The 16,498-nt window shown below is 36.5% G+C and overlaps 1 long non-coding RNA gene across 1 annotated transcript; it reads left to right on the forward strand.

Annotated features, from left to right (window-relative positions):
- The first annotated feature begins 6,193 nt into the window (after positions 1-6,193).
- LOC122149091 lies at positions 6,194-16,021 on the forward strand. Its single transcript, XR_006162844.1, has 3 exons — positions 6,194-6,728; positions 12,029-12,165; positions 15,296-16,021. It is a non-coding gene; the product is annotated as an uncharacterized LOC122149091 (long non-coding RNA).
- Positions 16,022-16,498: the final 477 nt, after the last annotated feature.

Raw genomic sequence — 16,498 nt, forward strand, 5'->3', positions numbered from 1 at the left:
GCATAACAATGTTTAGGCATGTTTCTCTTTTTTAAAAAGCCAAATCTATTGAAAATTCCTGTTAGTTTTCATATATAAATACTACCTGTGTTTGTTTTGCTCCCCACTGCAGTAAGTGATATATACAAAGAAATTCATACTATATTTAGCAGTTATGCATTAAATTGAACAACGGTGACAGTAAAGACATTTATAATGTTACAAAAGATTTCTATTTCTAATAAACACTGTTCCTCTGAACGTTCTATTCATCAAAGAATCCTGAAATAAAGTATCACAGTTTCCACAAAAGTATTAAGCAGCACTGTTTTCATCATTGATAATATTACAAAAATGTTTCTTAAGCAGCAGATCAGCATATTAGAATGATTTCTGAAGATCATGTGACACTAAAGACTGGAGTATTAATTCTGAAAATTCAGCTTTGCATCACATGAATAAATTACATTTTAACATATATTCAAATTGAAAAGGCTTATTTTGAATTATAATAATATTTTTACAATATTACTGATTTTACTGTATTTGTGATCAAATAAATGCAGCTTTGGTAAGCATAAGAAACGTATTTCAAACACTATCCTACCTCAAACTTTTGAACAATAGTGTATGTCTGATTTTTTTCAGATATATATGTGATTTTGGGAGGTTGTTGGACAATTTACATGTCAGTCATGTGACTTTTGGTTGTTGACTTGAGAATATATGTTTTTGGCCTGACACAGGCATCTGGTTGTGTAGATAGTAACCCTCATTTTTGAAAGATTTTACAGCTAATCAAATGAAGTTTACCATCTAGACATTATCAGGCAGCAGGCACAGAGAAGAGAAGGCGTATATGAATGAGCGCTGGGTTTTGTGGCACTCTGGGGCTTTTATACACACAATACCATTCAGAATTTGAGAAGGGCAGCCTGTCGGCAACAGGAGAATGGACGAATGACAATTGGTTTGCTGTTAATACGATTTTATGAAAATCAGAAGTAGACGGAGGAGCAGCCGTCATGAGGAGATGTGCTAAGAGTGATTAACAGGAGGAAACGGACAGACAACAGACAAGGTTTATTTGCTCTGTGATTGCAGAACACAGCTGAAAGATTGCAATACTCAAAACATTCAATTAGTTTTAACCCTCATCTGGCCTGAACGAGACACCTGTGCCAGTCTAGTCCTTCCCTGTCTGTAGAGAATATAAAATGATTTTAGATAGCACTACCACACCTGTCAGAAAGACGGTGACACTGTTATATGAGTATAAATTTGAATGTTTTTAGCAACAAGTACAAGGCCAGTAAGAAAGAACAGGATGTTGTTTGTTGCTGAATATGTTGAGGCCAGTATTTGCACCATGCTTCTCTCTTGACTACATTTGTTTAGCAGTATGACAATAGCTCACCTGTTTTCAAAACAGCTTTTTTTAAGAAACAAGCTATTTTTAGTAGTGATGTAACATGACCAAACTCACGATTTTCATTGTTGTTTGTCTTGATGTCACATTATATGAAACATGCTCTTGCTGAATGTTCCTTTTACTCTTAAGAAGTGTTGGGAAATCTTATTCATTTCAGTTTGTTTTGGTGCCAACATACCATTTTACTTTTTTGGTTGCACAGTTCAAAAGTTTGCGGTCTATAAGATTTTTGAAAGAAGTCTCTTCGGCTCACCATGGCTGCATTTATTGGATCAAAAATACAGTAAAAACAGTAATATTATGAAATATTATTACATTTCAAAATATCTGTTTTCTATTTGAATATATTTTAAAATGTAATTTATTCCTGTGATCAAAGCTGGATTTTCAGCATCATTACTCCAGTCTTCAGTGTCACATGATCTTCAGAAATCATTCTAATATACTGATTTGCTGCTCAAGAAACATTTCTCATTATTATCAATATTGAAAACAGTTGTGCCGCTTCATATTTTTGTGGAAATTTTGATACGTTTCTTTTTTTCATGATTCTTGAATTAACAGAAAGTTCAAAAGAACAGCATTTATTCGAAATATACATATATTTTGTTTTTACATTATAAAAGTCTTTACTGTGACTTTTGTTAAATTTAATTAATCCTTGTGGAATAAAAGTATTCATTTCTTTAAATAAAATGTTTTTTAGTTTTATGAATTGTGTATATTTTACATTCAGTGTTAAAGTTTGTTGTCATCACCCTAATTGAGATTCTAATTAAAAATATATATATGTATGTGTGTGTGTGTGTATATATATATATATATATACAGACATATACAGTCGTGGCCAAAAGTTTTGAGAATTACATAATATTAGTTTTCAAAAAGTTTGCTGCTAAACTGCTTTTAGATCTTTGTTTCAGTTGTTTCTGTGATGTACTGAAATATAATTACAAGGCTTTTATCGACAATTACATGACATTTTATGCAAAGAGTCAGTATTTGCAGTGTTGGCCCTTCTTTTTCAGGACCTCTGCAATTCGACTGGGCATGCTCTCAATCAACTTCTGGGCCAAATCCTGACTGATAGCAACCCATTCTTTCATAATAACTTCTTGGAGTTTGTCAGAATGAGTGGGTTTTTGTTTGTCCACCCGCCTCTTGAGGATTGACCACAAGTTCTCAATGGGATAAAGATCTGGGGAGTTTCCAGGCCATGGACCCAAAATTTAAACATTCTGGTCCCCGAGCCACTTAGTTATCACTTTTGCCGTATGGCACGGTTCTCCATCGTGCTGGAAAATGCATTGTTCTTCAACAAACTGTTTGGAAGAAGTTGCTGTTGGAGGGTGTTTTGGTACCATTCTTTATTCATGGCTGTGTTTTTGGGCAGAATTGTGAGTGAGCCCACTCCCTTGGTATGAGAAGCAACCCCACACATGAATGGTGTCAGGATGCTTTACTGTTTGCATGACACAGGACTGATGGTAGCGCTCACCTTTTCTTCTCCGGACAAGCCTTTTTCCAGATGCCCCAAACAATCAGAAAGGGCTTCATCGGAGAATATGACTTTGCCCCAGTCCTCTGCAGTCCATTCACTATACATTCTGCAGAAGATCAATCTGTCCCTGATGTTTTTTTTTGGAGAGAAGTGGCTTCTTTGCTGCCCTTCTTGACACCCAGGCCATCTTACAAAAGTCTTGGCCTCACTGTGCGTGCAGATGCACTCACACCTGCCTGCTGCCATTCCTGAGCAAGCTCTGCACTGGTGGCACTCCGATCCCGCAGCTGAATCCTCTTTAGGAGACGATCCTGGCGCTTGCTGGACTTTCTTGGACGCCCTGAAGCCTTCTTTATGGTAGTTGTCACCTTTTCTTCTCCAGATACGATGACCTATAAATTGTTGATTTAGGTGCAATCTTAGTAGCCACAATATCCTTGCCTGTGAAGCCATTGTTATGCAACGCAATGATGGCTGCACGCGTTTCTTTGCAGGTCACCATGGTTAACAATGGAAGAACAATGATTTCAAGCATCACCCTCCTTTTAACATGTCAAGTCTGCCATTCTAACCCATTCAGCCTGACATAATGATCTCCAGCCTTGTGCTCGTCAACATTCTCACCTGAGTATGTGCTCGTCAACATTCTCACAAGATGCCAATCACAAGATGATTAACTGAAATGATGTAGTGGGGTGGTTTTTTTGGGGTTATGTTTTTTTTTCGTGGCAAAGAAGGACTATGCAATTCATCTGATCACTCTTCATAACATTCTGGAGTATATGCAAATTGCTGTTATAAAAACTTAAGCAGCAACTTTTCCAATTTCCAATATTTATGTAATTCTCAAAACTTTTGGCCACGACTGTATATATCAATGCATTTTCAGTTACCAGTTCTTAAGCTTTTGGTCCCAGATCTTAAATATCTGATTGCATCTTAGGTTTCACTGGTTCGAGACTCGAACCCACAACCTTAGGGTTAGGAGTTAAACTCTCTAACCATTAGGCCACGACTTCCCCAATTAAATTACGAGTAGCTTGTGACCTGGCAAGCTAGTTTCAGGCAGGTTCTTCCTGAGCTTGATTTCACCTCCCTGTCCCCATTGTAATATTTGGTGTATCGCCGAATACTAGTACAGGCTCTTTACCACTGTAACTAGGTAACCCCTCAGGACGAGATGTCAGCATCACTGTTTTATTCATGTTTTGTAGCTTTGGATTTACCACCAGAACATGCAATTTAGCAAACAGTCTGCATTTCTACATTTAAAGATGGATTGCATTTAAACCAACTGTAAACCATACCAGACTTCAAAAGTTTTTAAGCAAACTCAGATGTACCCAAGTTCAGAAAACCGCTTTCACATCAAACCGAACGATCTGACCTCAAGTCCTTAAGCTCTATTGTGAAATCACCCTCAAAGCAGCTTCCCCAGCACTGCTTGAGATGATTTTATGTGTGAACTGCTGGTTGGTTGTGGTTTATGTTGTACATATCTGCCAGTAAATGGGAGTTTGAGCCCTGGTGAAGGAGATACAGTCACAAGAGCCGAGATCTGTGAAAGCCTCCGTCGGGACACGTGCGCACACATACACACACTGAGCTGGGACACGGACACCTTCTCAATAACGAGGGAAAGGGAGGAGAGGATGGAGCGATGGTGGATAGACTAAATCCTTTTTTCCATCATTACCTCAGTCCCGGCCCAGAGATGGCTTCTCTTCCGAACGCTCTCTGCCTTCTGCTTGTTTAATTAGTCTCAGAGCTGCTCTCTGTCTCACTCACACACGCTTTAGCTCTCAAATACACTTCGACACTCCTGTAACCTTGCCGTACTCTGTTAAGTCAAAACCCTTCCTATGTTCCCCACATTTTTTCAATTTCTCTGTCTCCCTTAAGAAGTCACATTATACAGTCGGTCCAAAAGTCTGAGACCACGTTGGAAATCAGGGATTTTTTTTTTTTTTTTTGTACAAACAAATTTTTTTTTTTTAGACATAAATGTAAGTAAATAAGTGTCATTGGTCATATGACTCTGTAGAGCTGAACATATGTTTTTCTTTCCTTTGAAGCTCAAGATGCTCTTTGGAACGTCTCAAATCATGCTGGAGAACATGATCATTTTTGGTAATTTTTTAGTGTTTTAAATAATGTTTTAAAATACTTTTTTTTTTAATTGTTTTTGTTTTTTATGATATATTTTGATTATAATTTATTTTTTGTTTTTTTAAATGGAATGTTAAAGTTTGTTTGTATTTCAATCATGCATACAAACTAAAATTTGTAAACTTCCCCCTTTTTGTTTCTATCTATCTATCTAGCATGTTCACATTTCACTGTATAACAAACATTATCAGTTGTTCTATCGTTCTCTTTTTTATCGTTCGTTCGTTCTATCTATCATTCATTTGTTCATTCATTTGTTCTATCATTCTGTTGATCATTCTACCTATCTATCTATCTATCTATCTATCTATCTAACATTTGTTTGTTTGTTCATTTTTTTATTTGTTTTTTTGTTCTATCTATCTATCTGTCTGTCTGTCTGTCTATCTGTTTTTCTATCTATCTATCTATCTATCTATCTATCTATTTATCTATCTATCTATCTATCTATCTGTCTGTCTGTCTGTCTATCTGTTTTTCTATCTATCGTCTGTTCATTCTATCTTTTATCTTTTGTTCTATCTATCTATCTATCTATCTATCTGTCTATCTATCTATCTGTCTATCTATCTATCTATCTATCTATCTATCTATCTATCTATCTATCTGTCTGTCTGTCTGTCTATCTATCTATCTATCTATCGTCTATCTATTCTATCATTTGTTCTGTTCTTTCTATCTATCTATCTATCTATCTATCTGTCTGTCTGTCTGTCTGTCTGTCTGTCTGTCTGTCTTTCTATCTATCTATCTATCTATCTATCTATCTATCTATCTATCATTCGTTCGTTTGTTCATTCTATCATTTGTTCTGTTCTATTCTATCTATCTATCTATCTATCTATCTATCTATCTATCTATCTATCTATCTATCTATCTATCTATCTATCTATCTATCTATCTATCTATCTATCTGTCTGTCTGTCTGTCTGTCTGTCTGTCTGTCTATCTATCTTTTTTATCTTTTTCTATATCTTTATTTCTGTATATATATTTATTAATATTATTTTGGTGCCAGAAGTAATTTTATTTGAAGTTAATGTATATCTGTCTCTCTCTGTGTCCCTGTGGTTCTGACCCGTCTGTTCCCTCTGTTGAGACGGTTCTGTTCAGTCGGAGCATCATCTGCTCCGGGCCGTCTGACCATTGACCCCTCATCACCCGGCCTCCACCTCACTGCACCATCTCTCGATTTCATCCCTCCATCCGCTGTCATCGCTCTTCACAGCCTTTGTTTTCTCACTGTCAGAAATGAATAATTTTGAAAGTGTTTTGAGCTATTTTGAATATCTGATGTTTTTAGCATATTATTAGTGCCTGCCGCACAGAGCAAGTGCAGAATGTGAATTTAAATGAGTTTAAAATCTGATCTGAGATCCTGTTTACTGTCGAGCTAAAACATTTAGCGCCTGTGTTCGCTCCAGCACTGCGAGGAAAGTTTGGGTAAATTGTTTAATGTGCAGGGCTGGAGGGAAATGATTGCGAGCAGAGCGAAAAGCAAACAGAGAGACAGAGCTGCACTCTTTCAGTATGTCTGTCTCTCCTCTCTGTTCTCTGCGTCTGAAAGAGACGCACTGGTGTGATAGAGTTCACGCTGACAGCCTGACACCACTCATCTGTCTCCTGAGAGTCAATCATTCCAGACAGGTACCATTACTCAAACACACACACCAGCCAGAGCATGCACATGAACACACAACAAACAGGAAAGTCACTCTTTAGCATCTCTCACAATCAAAAACAACACCTTGCATGTATGTTACACACACACATGTAGAAATGCACGTCTAAATGATCACATCACACATCTGACACATCTCAGATGTAAATAAAACTTCATGAACACACCATTTTATCAAATTAATATTTTTATTGGCTCTGTGAATGATTCTTCATTGATATGCAGGCTGCTTTGTTAACAAAATAAATTACTAGAAATCATGATAATTTATATTTCCTCTGACTGTGTTAATGAAAGTTTCGTCTCAACTGCAGATCAGATCTAAAAAAAAGAGGAATTTGGGCCTTGATCAAATTTGAATTAGGATTCTGACGTCTTCCCTGCGAAACGTTATCGCACCGATTTGCTATGTTTTGTTTTTGCTTATGCTGTTCATTTTTGTTGTAGCTGTTAAGAAGTACAGTGTCATGATGAAATAGTATCAGTTCTGATTCATTTTATCAATATAACGCATTATACAATACAAATGGCTTCAAAGCAGCTTTACAGTAAATATTAGTGTGAGCAAAAGTCCTCTATTTCTAATTAGTAAACAGCAGATGATCAGTAGTTTTATGTTGCATTGTGGGAGTTTTAGTTTAATGCTTCTTAAAGGGTCGTCATAAACAAAGGTGAGCAACTGAATCCCTTCACAAAGGCTCCTTTCACTTTGTTATGAGTGCTATCATAATTTAAAGTGATTTTGCTGTTTATGAACTCATGATCCTGGGTGGCGCAAGAAATGTATGTATTACCTGGGATTTAAACTCAGCAGGAAATGTTTGTTTCTACCATGCACCAGAAGTATAGACCGTACTCAAGAAATATATTTAAATATGTATACGGTACAGTCTATATTAATGGAAATTTGCTACAATCATTTTAAATTTTGCTGTTATATTATCAAGGTAGCATCCAAAAACAAGGTGCTATGCTTTCATTTATGGAGTTTATATATACGCCTGTAGGGCATAACAGTAATGAGCAGGGCATAGCTATGTTCTCTTCCTCATTTCCCTGTATGGTGTAATTTAGCATAGCTAAAATGCTGTATTGATCAGCCCACGTAATAATGAATATAGGATGCCCTTTCAACAGATAAGAAGCTTTTCAAATCTTTGTCTTTTTATTTAACAAAATATTTTTTTATGATAGTGTTAAATCATACAAAATCACCACAGTTTTATTGTAATAAAGGAAGCTGGTATTTTGTTGGGCACTTTGGTAAAGTGAGTGATCTTGATTTCTCAGCAGATGTCGCTGTTGCCACAGTAATATTGACCGGACGCGCGCGCTCTTTATTTCTCTCCACGTTCATTAACTTGTTTACTAGTTCTGCTGGTACAGTTCCCGGTAAAGCGAGTGTAAACACACGTTCTGAGCGGTTGAGACTGCATCAGTGGGCTCCGCGTCACCGTGAGCTTCAGCAAGCCTCACCTGTCTCGCTCTTCTGACCCGGAAGGTGCGCGGGTTTAATTATAACTGAGCAGCGGCTCGCGCCAGCAGGGGGCGTAACCAGCACACCGTCAACAACCCAACTTGACACTAACAAAAAGTTCTTTTTGCATTAGGCAAGTGCGTCCAAAGTACATCTCCAAAGCCAAGCGTCATTGTTTCCTCACAGTTTTTGGGTTAAGGCTAGATGACATACAGCAAAAAACTACTGGGCATAGGCACATCAGTATAGCATAATTGTTCTCACACTGTCCAACAATAATTACTATTTTTGCATTATTGTAAGGGGCAGGTTTAGGGTTGGGGTGGGTGTAGACGTTAATAAAACACAATCTGATAGGTAGAAAGTTAAATTTATTGTTCCGGTTTTTGCTGTATCCCTTCTAGCCACAACACAGTTTTTCTGTTTAATGTAGCTCACACTTACGTTATACTGTAGTTTTTGTGAATGTATCATGCAAAAAACAAAGTATTCATAAAATACTGCAGTAATAATGTCTGATATCATTACTCTACGTTTTAGCAGCCATAGGCCTCTGTTACATCTCTGTGTCTTTACAATCTGTGAAATCTGAAATACATATGAGTATTATATGAGAAATAATATGAGTCTGTAACTCACCAGTTTATGTGTTAAGCATAAGCCTTCATATATTTTACTGATTGAAATAACAAGACAAGCTTCATCCTTCGCTTCCTGCCTCCAGGTGCAGACAAACACCTGAACATCCTGTGCAACTCCGTACGATATTTTCATTTCAACTAAACGCCTCTCACCACATCACGTGACTGTTTTACCAATCTTTTTGTTGTTAGGTTTAAATCCAGTGCAGTCAATTCTGTACTTGTTTGTCTTGGCAGCAGAGCCGTGTTCATTAGCGCCAGAGTCAATAGCAGCACTTAACACATCTCGACTCAGATTAAAGGGTTAGTTTAGCATTCAAACTCTAAAGTGAGGGTCAGGACTCACTGGCTGTCTGGATTACAAGGGTTAACAGGCGACTTAACCGAATCTACTTAACCAGATGACACAGAGTATCTATTTCCGCCTGATTATTCTAATATGCTTTAGAGGACAACTGTGTGAAGACTCTCGCTCTCATGCACGCGCCGCACTAGAAGGCCTATAAACCTCCCTATTAGCTGCTTCAGTTAAAATGGCATTTGTGCAGTATTTTATCAGGCAGTTGACAAGTGAATTAGAGTTGGCTGTTAGTGCCGTTGAGCTTTATGACAATAGCCTTAGGGTCTCGCTAAAGATCGCTGCACCGCCCTGCTAAACCCGCGCCGCTAACCGCTGACGCTCAAACCGAAGTGACATGCTGTCATAACAATAGTTTACAAAAACGTGAAGTTCTGCGTTTTGGGCAGAAAAAGCCAGGGAGTTTTAACTTCTGCGTCTGTCTCTTTTTTACCCTCCCTCTCGCGGCATCCCGTTTGCGCTCTGACAGTTTCGGGTGTTTTTATGTGTGCTAATGCTCACAATCTGCCTCCATACATATAAAAAGCTAATACAGCGTTCGTCATTTGTAAACGGTGCGTGTGTTTGTTTGGCCAGATTGGTTCGGGTAGCTTTCACAGAACTGTCTCCCTCTATGACTTGCTGTAAAGGAAAATATAGTGAAATATTGAACAATCCAGCAGCGCCAAAAATGTACGCGCGCCGAAAAAAGTTTTGTATCTCTCAACAACACACAAAATGCATAAAAGAATAGCTCTTTCTTATTGGTATTCTCTGAATGTCTCTGAAGGTACTGAGGTCGCAGTGAGGTCTGTAACCCCTCACACACACACAGGCTTACACAGTCCAAATGAATTCACACTGTCATACACAAAGACAGACAGATGTATTGTATACTGTGAGTGTGTGTGTGTGTACCTGGCTGCTCTGTGAAGTCTTTAATGGGATTTTGCCTCGGGCTGTTTTATTAAGATGTTGCTTTCTGCTGCCTGTGCAGCTGACACCATTCCCCCCCCACCCCAAAGACACACACACACACACACACACACTCCCCCCAGACCCCACCTCCAAACACACGCACACACACACACACACACACACACACACACACACACACACACACACACACACACACACACACACACACACACACACACACACACACACACACACACACACACACTCATCCCTCTGAAATTTCTGCCACACTGCAGTCCTTGCTCTCATTCTGTGGCCTGCATGTGTGTTGATGTGTGTGTGTGTGTGTGTGTGTGTGTGTGAGTGAGTGAGTCAGGGGTCGTTATTTCGGTGTGTATCTGTTTCAGACAGGATCAGTTTAACTATAACTAGGTTAATGTGTTTTGATGGATGAGAGTGTGTCTGTATTGACAAAAAATTTTGGCCTTAATTTAAGATTGATGTATTTAAGTTGCATATAAAATTTCCATCCATTTGAATTACACAGTTTAAACATGAAAAACTAATAAACTTAATTTGGTGCACATTTGTCTATCTTTTGTAAAAGAAATGGGTCAGTTTTCTGTAATAGTACTAATTACACAGTAATAAATAGTAACCAGACTTATATGTGTATCATCAATAAATCCAATTTGTTTCAATTTCATACATTGTTCTTACCCGTTTCATTTGTGTATAACTGACAAATATGCACCACATTAAGTTTAATAGTTTAGTTATTTAGGCCTTAATATTTCTGTGGAGTGGGTTTAGCATTAAATATAAACAGCAGCAATTTATGCTATATCCTCATAGCTATTTGGTTGTGTGTACAGAAGTTGAGGTAAATCTTACTAAAGCTGCACTGGTGAAAAAGATAAATAAAATAAATTTTACTTTTACATTTATTCATTTGTCAGATGTTTTTATCCAAAGCGACTTTCAAGGTGCATATTATGATGCATTCACTGGAAATATATATATATAATGGAAAACTTCTTTCATTTAGGTTTTAGATTAGTGTATAGTAATTATGGAAGTCTATGATATTTCCTCATTTAGAGGTTTAAATTAAGTAACTGCAAAAGGCAAAAAAAGCTTTATTTTAGAGTTTTAGGGTTTAAGTGCAACTGTAGTGTTCATAATTAGTTTTATACAGAAATAATGGAAGTATCTAATTTAGATAACTAGGTAAAGTGTGTGTGTGTGTGTGTGTGTGTGTGTGTGTGTGTTTGTGTGTGTGTGTGTGTGTGTGCGCATGAGATAGATACAAATTTGTTCTTTGCTTCAAGTCAAGCTAAACCTGACACTAAATTTATGTAGGATTTGCTTAAAAACTATTTTCACTCCGAAAATCACAACTTTTCACAAATAATTACAAAGAAACAGCAATACCTTGAATTAAATGTAAAATTTAGCAGTAGAAAGACAAAAAAGAATAACATAGTATTTTCTTTTAAAATAAACTCCAATAATCTTTGTTTTATTTAAAACTTTGGGAAATTTCCAAAGTGAGCTTGCTTTGGGAATCTTCATTTGGAAAAAGATTCATAAATCATTATAAATGAAGTTCACGGGTAGGGTAAGGTTTAGAGAGCTAAGTAAATGTACACAATGTGTGTGTGTCCTCACATGGAGTGGACTTCAAATATAAAAAGAAGGCAGCATATTATACATGTGAGCATGTGTGTGCATGGCTGCAGTGTAAGGCTGATTGTGCTGTCAGGGTTCGAGATGCTCAATGAGCTTCCTGTTTGTCTCGCTCTGGGCACCATGTTCATCTGCAGACACTGACTGAGTGCCCTGTCTCTCTCTGTCTCTCTCTCTTCTCTGCTGTATCCCTGAGGCCTATAGATTGTGTAGAGCGTCCTGCATTCAGCAGCTTAAAGACACCAGGAGAGACAGCAAGACTGGAAAGAAGGGACACAGCCAAGAGTGACAGGAAGATGGAGGAAGAAAAGAAAAGAGTGCATAACAGTAAAAAGGGTTCAGTTAAGCTCTTTCTCTAACACACACATGCACACACACACAGAGCGAGTTTGCTGGACACTGATGCTTTGTGACATCACAGCACTTTGTCTGATATTTTAAATATGAGGTTGAGACCCTTGTCAGGGGCGGAGCTTCAGAACAAACACACACACACATATAAATAAGAGAGAGACTACAGTGCGGAATAGTAACCGGCCATTTGTTAGTGGCTTTGGCATTGGAAGTATTTTTTACATTTATTTTTTTCCATGGAGATTCAAAGTTATAAACCAGATCAACAAGCTCAGAAACTGACATTACAAACTTTGATGCAAAAAGTATTTGAAAATCACAGGGAAAACATTTGAAGATGCAATGCAATACTCATAAGCACAGTGAATGATGTAATTGAGTCTAAAATGGCAGTACGAAATAAAAAAAACTTTTGATTAATATTTATTGATAGTAATTATAAAAAGATTATTTGAAATTATATTTTATATTATACATTTATACATAATCACAGTCAGTATCTATACATGTATATTTATACATATCTATACAAATATATACATTATATATAATAATTTCAAAAATTGTTTTTTATAATTACAGTCAATATCTCTCTCCTTCTTATTTTTATGAATAAAACATAAGTAATCATATATGTTAAAACTGATTTTATTTTTAGGGCCAACTGCTCCCTTGAGGTAAATAGCTTAATAAACAAATTGAATTAAATAGTGTCTAAATGAATATATAAAAAATGTAAGTGCAAATTTATTTTCTTTCTTTTTTTTAATCTCAGAAAAGTTGTGTCTTCCTCTGGTTTATTTTATTTATTTATCTATTTTTAATTTTTTGGGGATTTCTTTGCTTCTTCCACCACCAAGGGACAGTTTGTGCAGTGTGAAAATAGAAAATGCATTAGCTTAGGGTGAAAACAGTAGAAGCCAATAGAAAAGAAAAGCAAAAGTGTGTTTGTGGTGCAATAATTCACCTGAGAGAAGTGTTGGGCAAGTTACTCTGAAAATGTAATCAAATTACTGATTACTCTTTTTAAAAGTAATCACATTACTGTTCTCATTACTTTATTTTAAAAGTAATTAGTTACATTACTAGTTACGTTACTTTTTCTTCCATGAAACTTATGAAATCCCAGCATACACACTCCAGATAAATATTTGTTATTAAAGCATCAACATTCACACAACACTGTTATTTTTAACTAAAGCAAGTGGCTGCTGTGTGCATGGTTTGGCAGAATACCAGCAAAGAGGGCTGCATTTAATCACTAAAAGACATCTCGGTTCATCACAATCTCACAAATCTCTGTTATAACACAATAAATATAAGCATAATGAATCTTTCATAATGTTGCCAATTCGCTCATCTTTTCCCACGCTGATGTTACGTCGGGTCTCGCGGGAGCAGGTCTCTAATCATCTGAATGCACTTGACTTTACAGCGCATGTGCTGCATCCTTTTTACTATCTCTAGATTATAAAACACTGCATTCTGTTAGCAATGTAACGTGGCAGTAACATATAGAGACCTTGGCTTATAACTATACTTTAATTACTATTTTGAAAATTATAACACATTAAATTACTCTGTTACTTAAAAAGTAATCAAATTACAGTAACACGTTACTAAGTAATGCGTTACTGCCCAACACTGCCTGGGAGAGTTTGACTGACAGGTTGAGGGCAGGACTTGGACTGACTGACAGTCATTAAATTTAGCAATTAATACAGAAGTTGCTAATCCATGAAACAGCCGTACTGATGAGCATTTGACAACACACACACACACACACACACACACACACACACACACAGTGTGACTGGTGGAGACTCGTCAGAGGAAGAAACATCAGTCAGTATCGATTGTGCTTTAATTCCTGAAGTCAGCCTTAGGCCTCAATCACACGCCACGTTCACAACCAAAGACACACAAACAGATTTCATTTACACAGGAGCTTAGCAGAAACAAATACTCATGTGATGTGGCAGACTTGTATTACTGTTATTCAGTCCATTAGTTTCTTTTTGTTTTGTTCTAGTGGTGGAAGTTACTGGCAAAAACCTATTTTTTTGAATTCCTTGATGAATAGAAAGTTCAAAAGCATTTATTTAAAATAAATCTTTTATAAATACATTTTAAATATGAATAAAAAAAAACATACACACCCCAAACCTTTAGACGGTAGTAATATAATAGCTATATTATTTAATTTATTATTTATTACTAATATAGCAATTAGTATGTCACCGTCCACCTTTAGAGTGAGTGGATTTTAACATGATGATTTGTTTATTGCTACTGTATACATATGTATCGTTCAAAGGTTGTGGGTTTCTTTTTGAAAGAAATTAATACTTTTATTCAGCAAGGACACATTAAATTGATCAAAAGTGACAGTAAAGACATTTATAATGTTAAAAAAGATTTGTTTCAAATACAGCTATTCATCAAATGATCTTGACAAAAATAGGAAGATAATAAATATGATCACTGATAATAAGAAATGTTTCTTGAGCAGCAAATCAGCATATTAGAATGATTTCTGAAGGATCATGTGACACTGAAGACTGGAGTAATGATGCTGAAAATTCAGCTTTGATCACAGGAATAAATTACATTTTAAAATATATTTACATACTGTAGAAAACAGTTCTTTTAAATTGTAGTAATATTTTACAATATGGCTGTTTTTACTGGATTTGTGATCAAATAAATGCAGCCTTGGTAAGCATAAGAGACTTCTTTCAGAAACATTAAAAAAACAGCTCTTTTAAATTGTAGTAATTTTTTATATTTATATGTTGCAGCGAAATCCATGAAATCTATTCAAGATATCATTTTTAATAGACATTTATGCAATAAATTTCTGTGTGCTATGTATTCTTGGACTATTTGTATTACAGAATTGCTATACATAGAAAGTATACATACTCTCTTATGAGGTTTTATTTCATTTAGGATGCTGCCTATAAGACTAGCACACTAGATTTTAGAGTCTCTGGCTCAATTTGTGTAATGCATACTACAGATATTGCAGAAAGAGTAGTAGTAGTATGCTTAGCCAGTCTCTCTCACTTCATCTCTTTTTCTGCATCTTTGTCTTCCACTTTGCTTTTCCGCTAGTTTCTGTCAGGATGGTGTGAGCGAAACGGAGGGACGGGAGGAAGAGATGATTACAGCAGCATAACTTTGGAGCCAAAGGACAGTGAGAGATGTTTCTAAAGAAGAAGGAGATACAAGCACGAGAGAGGGAGAGGAAGCGAAGGGTCGATTTATCTTATATTGACAGGAGCGGCTTCAAACGATGACCTTGAGGACTAATGAGAGTAAATGAGTGAAATATTTTTTACTTTTAAAAAGTGAAACTATAATCAAATGGAAGCCTGAAAGATGGACTAATGAGCTTCAGCGATGATGAAAGTGCGAGAGAGCGCGTGAGGGATACGGGCTGATAGAATGAGAGAGAGAGAGAGAGAGAGGTAGTCGTTTGGCAGAGTCTGCAATGTCAGGCCCTCACTGCCATCTCATTAGCTGACCTGACGACTGCCTGATTAGAATATGTTTGATGAAAATTTCAAGGATTTTTTCGCCCCTCAACATTCAACAATTTTTGGTGTGATTTAATAAATATTGCACAACTTTTTTATAGAGACAGAGAAACAGGGAGATAATTAATAACGATTAAAGCAGTTTGGACCGAACTGATTTACTGTCATTATTCACCCCGAAATCGACCGATATATTCAGAAGTCAGAGACAGAAATGGACAAATATTCAGACGCACACATCCAGAAATTTCTTGTGCGCACACTCGCATGCCAGATTTTATCTCACTCAACACAAACTGAATTTGTACCCTTCAAAAATTAATTGAACATCTTATTTCAAGCTGTCAAGTTTGTTCTAGATGCTTCGTTCTTTGGTGTTTTCATGCTGCATTGCAAAACAGCTTTCTGTGCATTAGTGCCACCAAATGGCTTAATCTTTTTTTTGTGGCGTGGCATTGAAGTAATCTTGCTTGGGTGGATTTGATATTTATTTGGTGATTTTCACAAGGAACTGTGTTGCTTGTTTTTAATGCTCTTTTCAATTAATTATAATACTAATGTTTTTGAATCAACATAGAATTCAAATCTCATAGAATTCACTGGAAACTTTTTTTTTTCTCTTTCAGATATTTCAATTTTGCCGAAAACTTCAAGCTCCCATAACCATGTGAACCGTGATCAGTCTCTTTTGTTGCCGAACTATTAATCATATTTTAATCCCATTTACCCCATAAGGAGCAACTTTTTATAAAGACAGAGAAACAGGGAGGTAATATAT

Source organism: Cyprinus carpio, chromosome A20, assembly GCF_018340385.1.
Source record: "Cyprinus carpio isolate SPL01 chromosome A20, ASM1834038v1, whole genome shotgun sequence".
In the NCBI taxonomy this organism is placed as follows: Eukaryota; Metazoa; Chordata; class Actinopteri; order Cypriniformes; family Cyprinidae; genus Cyprinus; species Cyprinus carpio.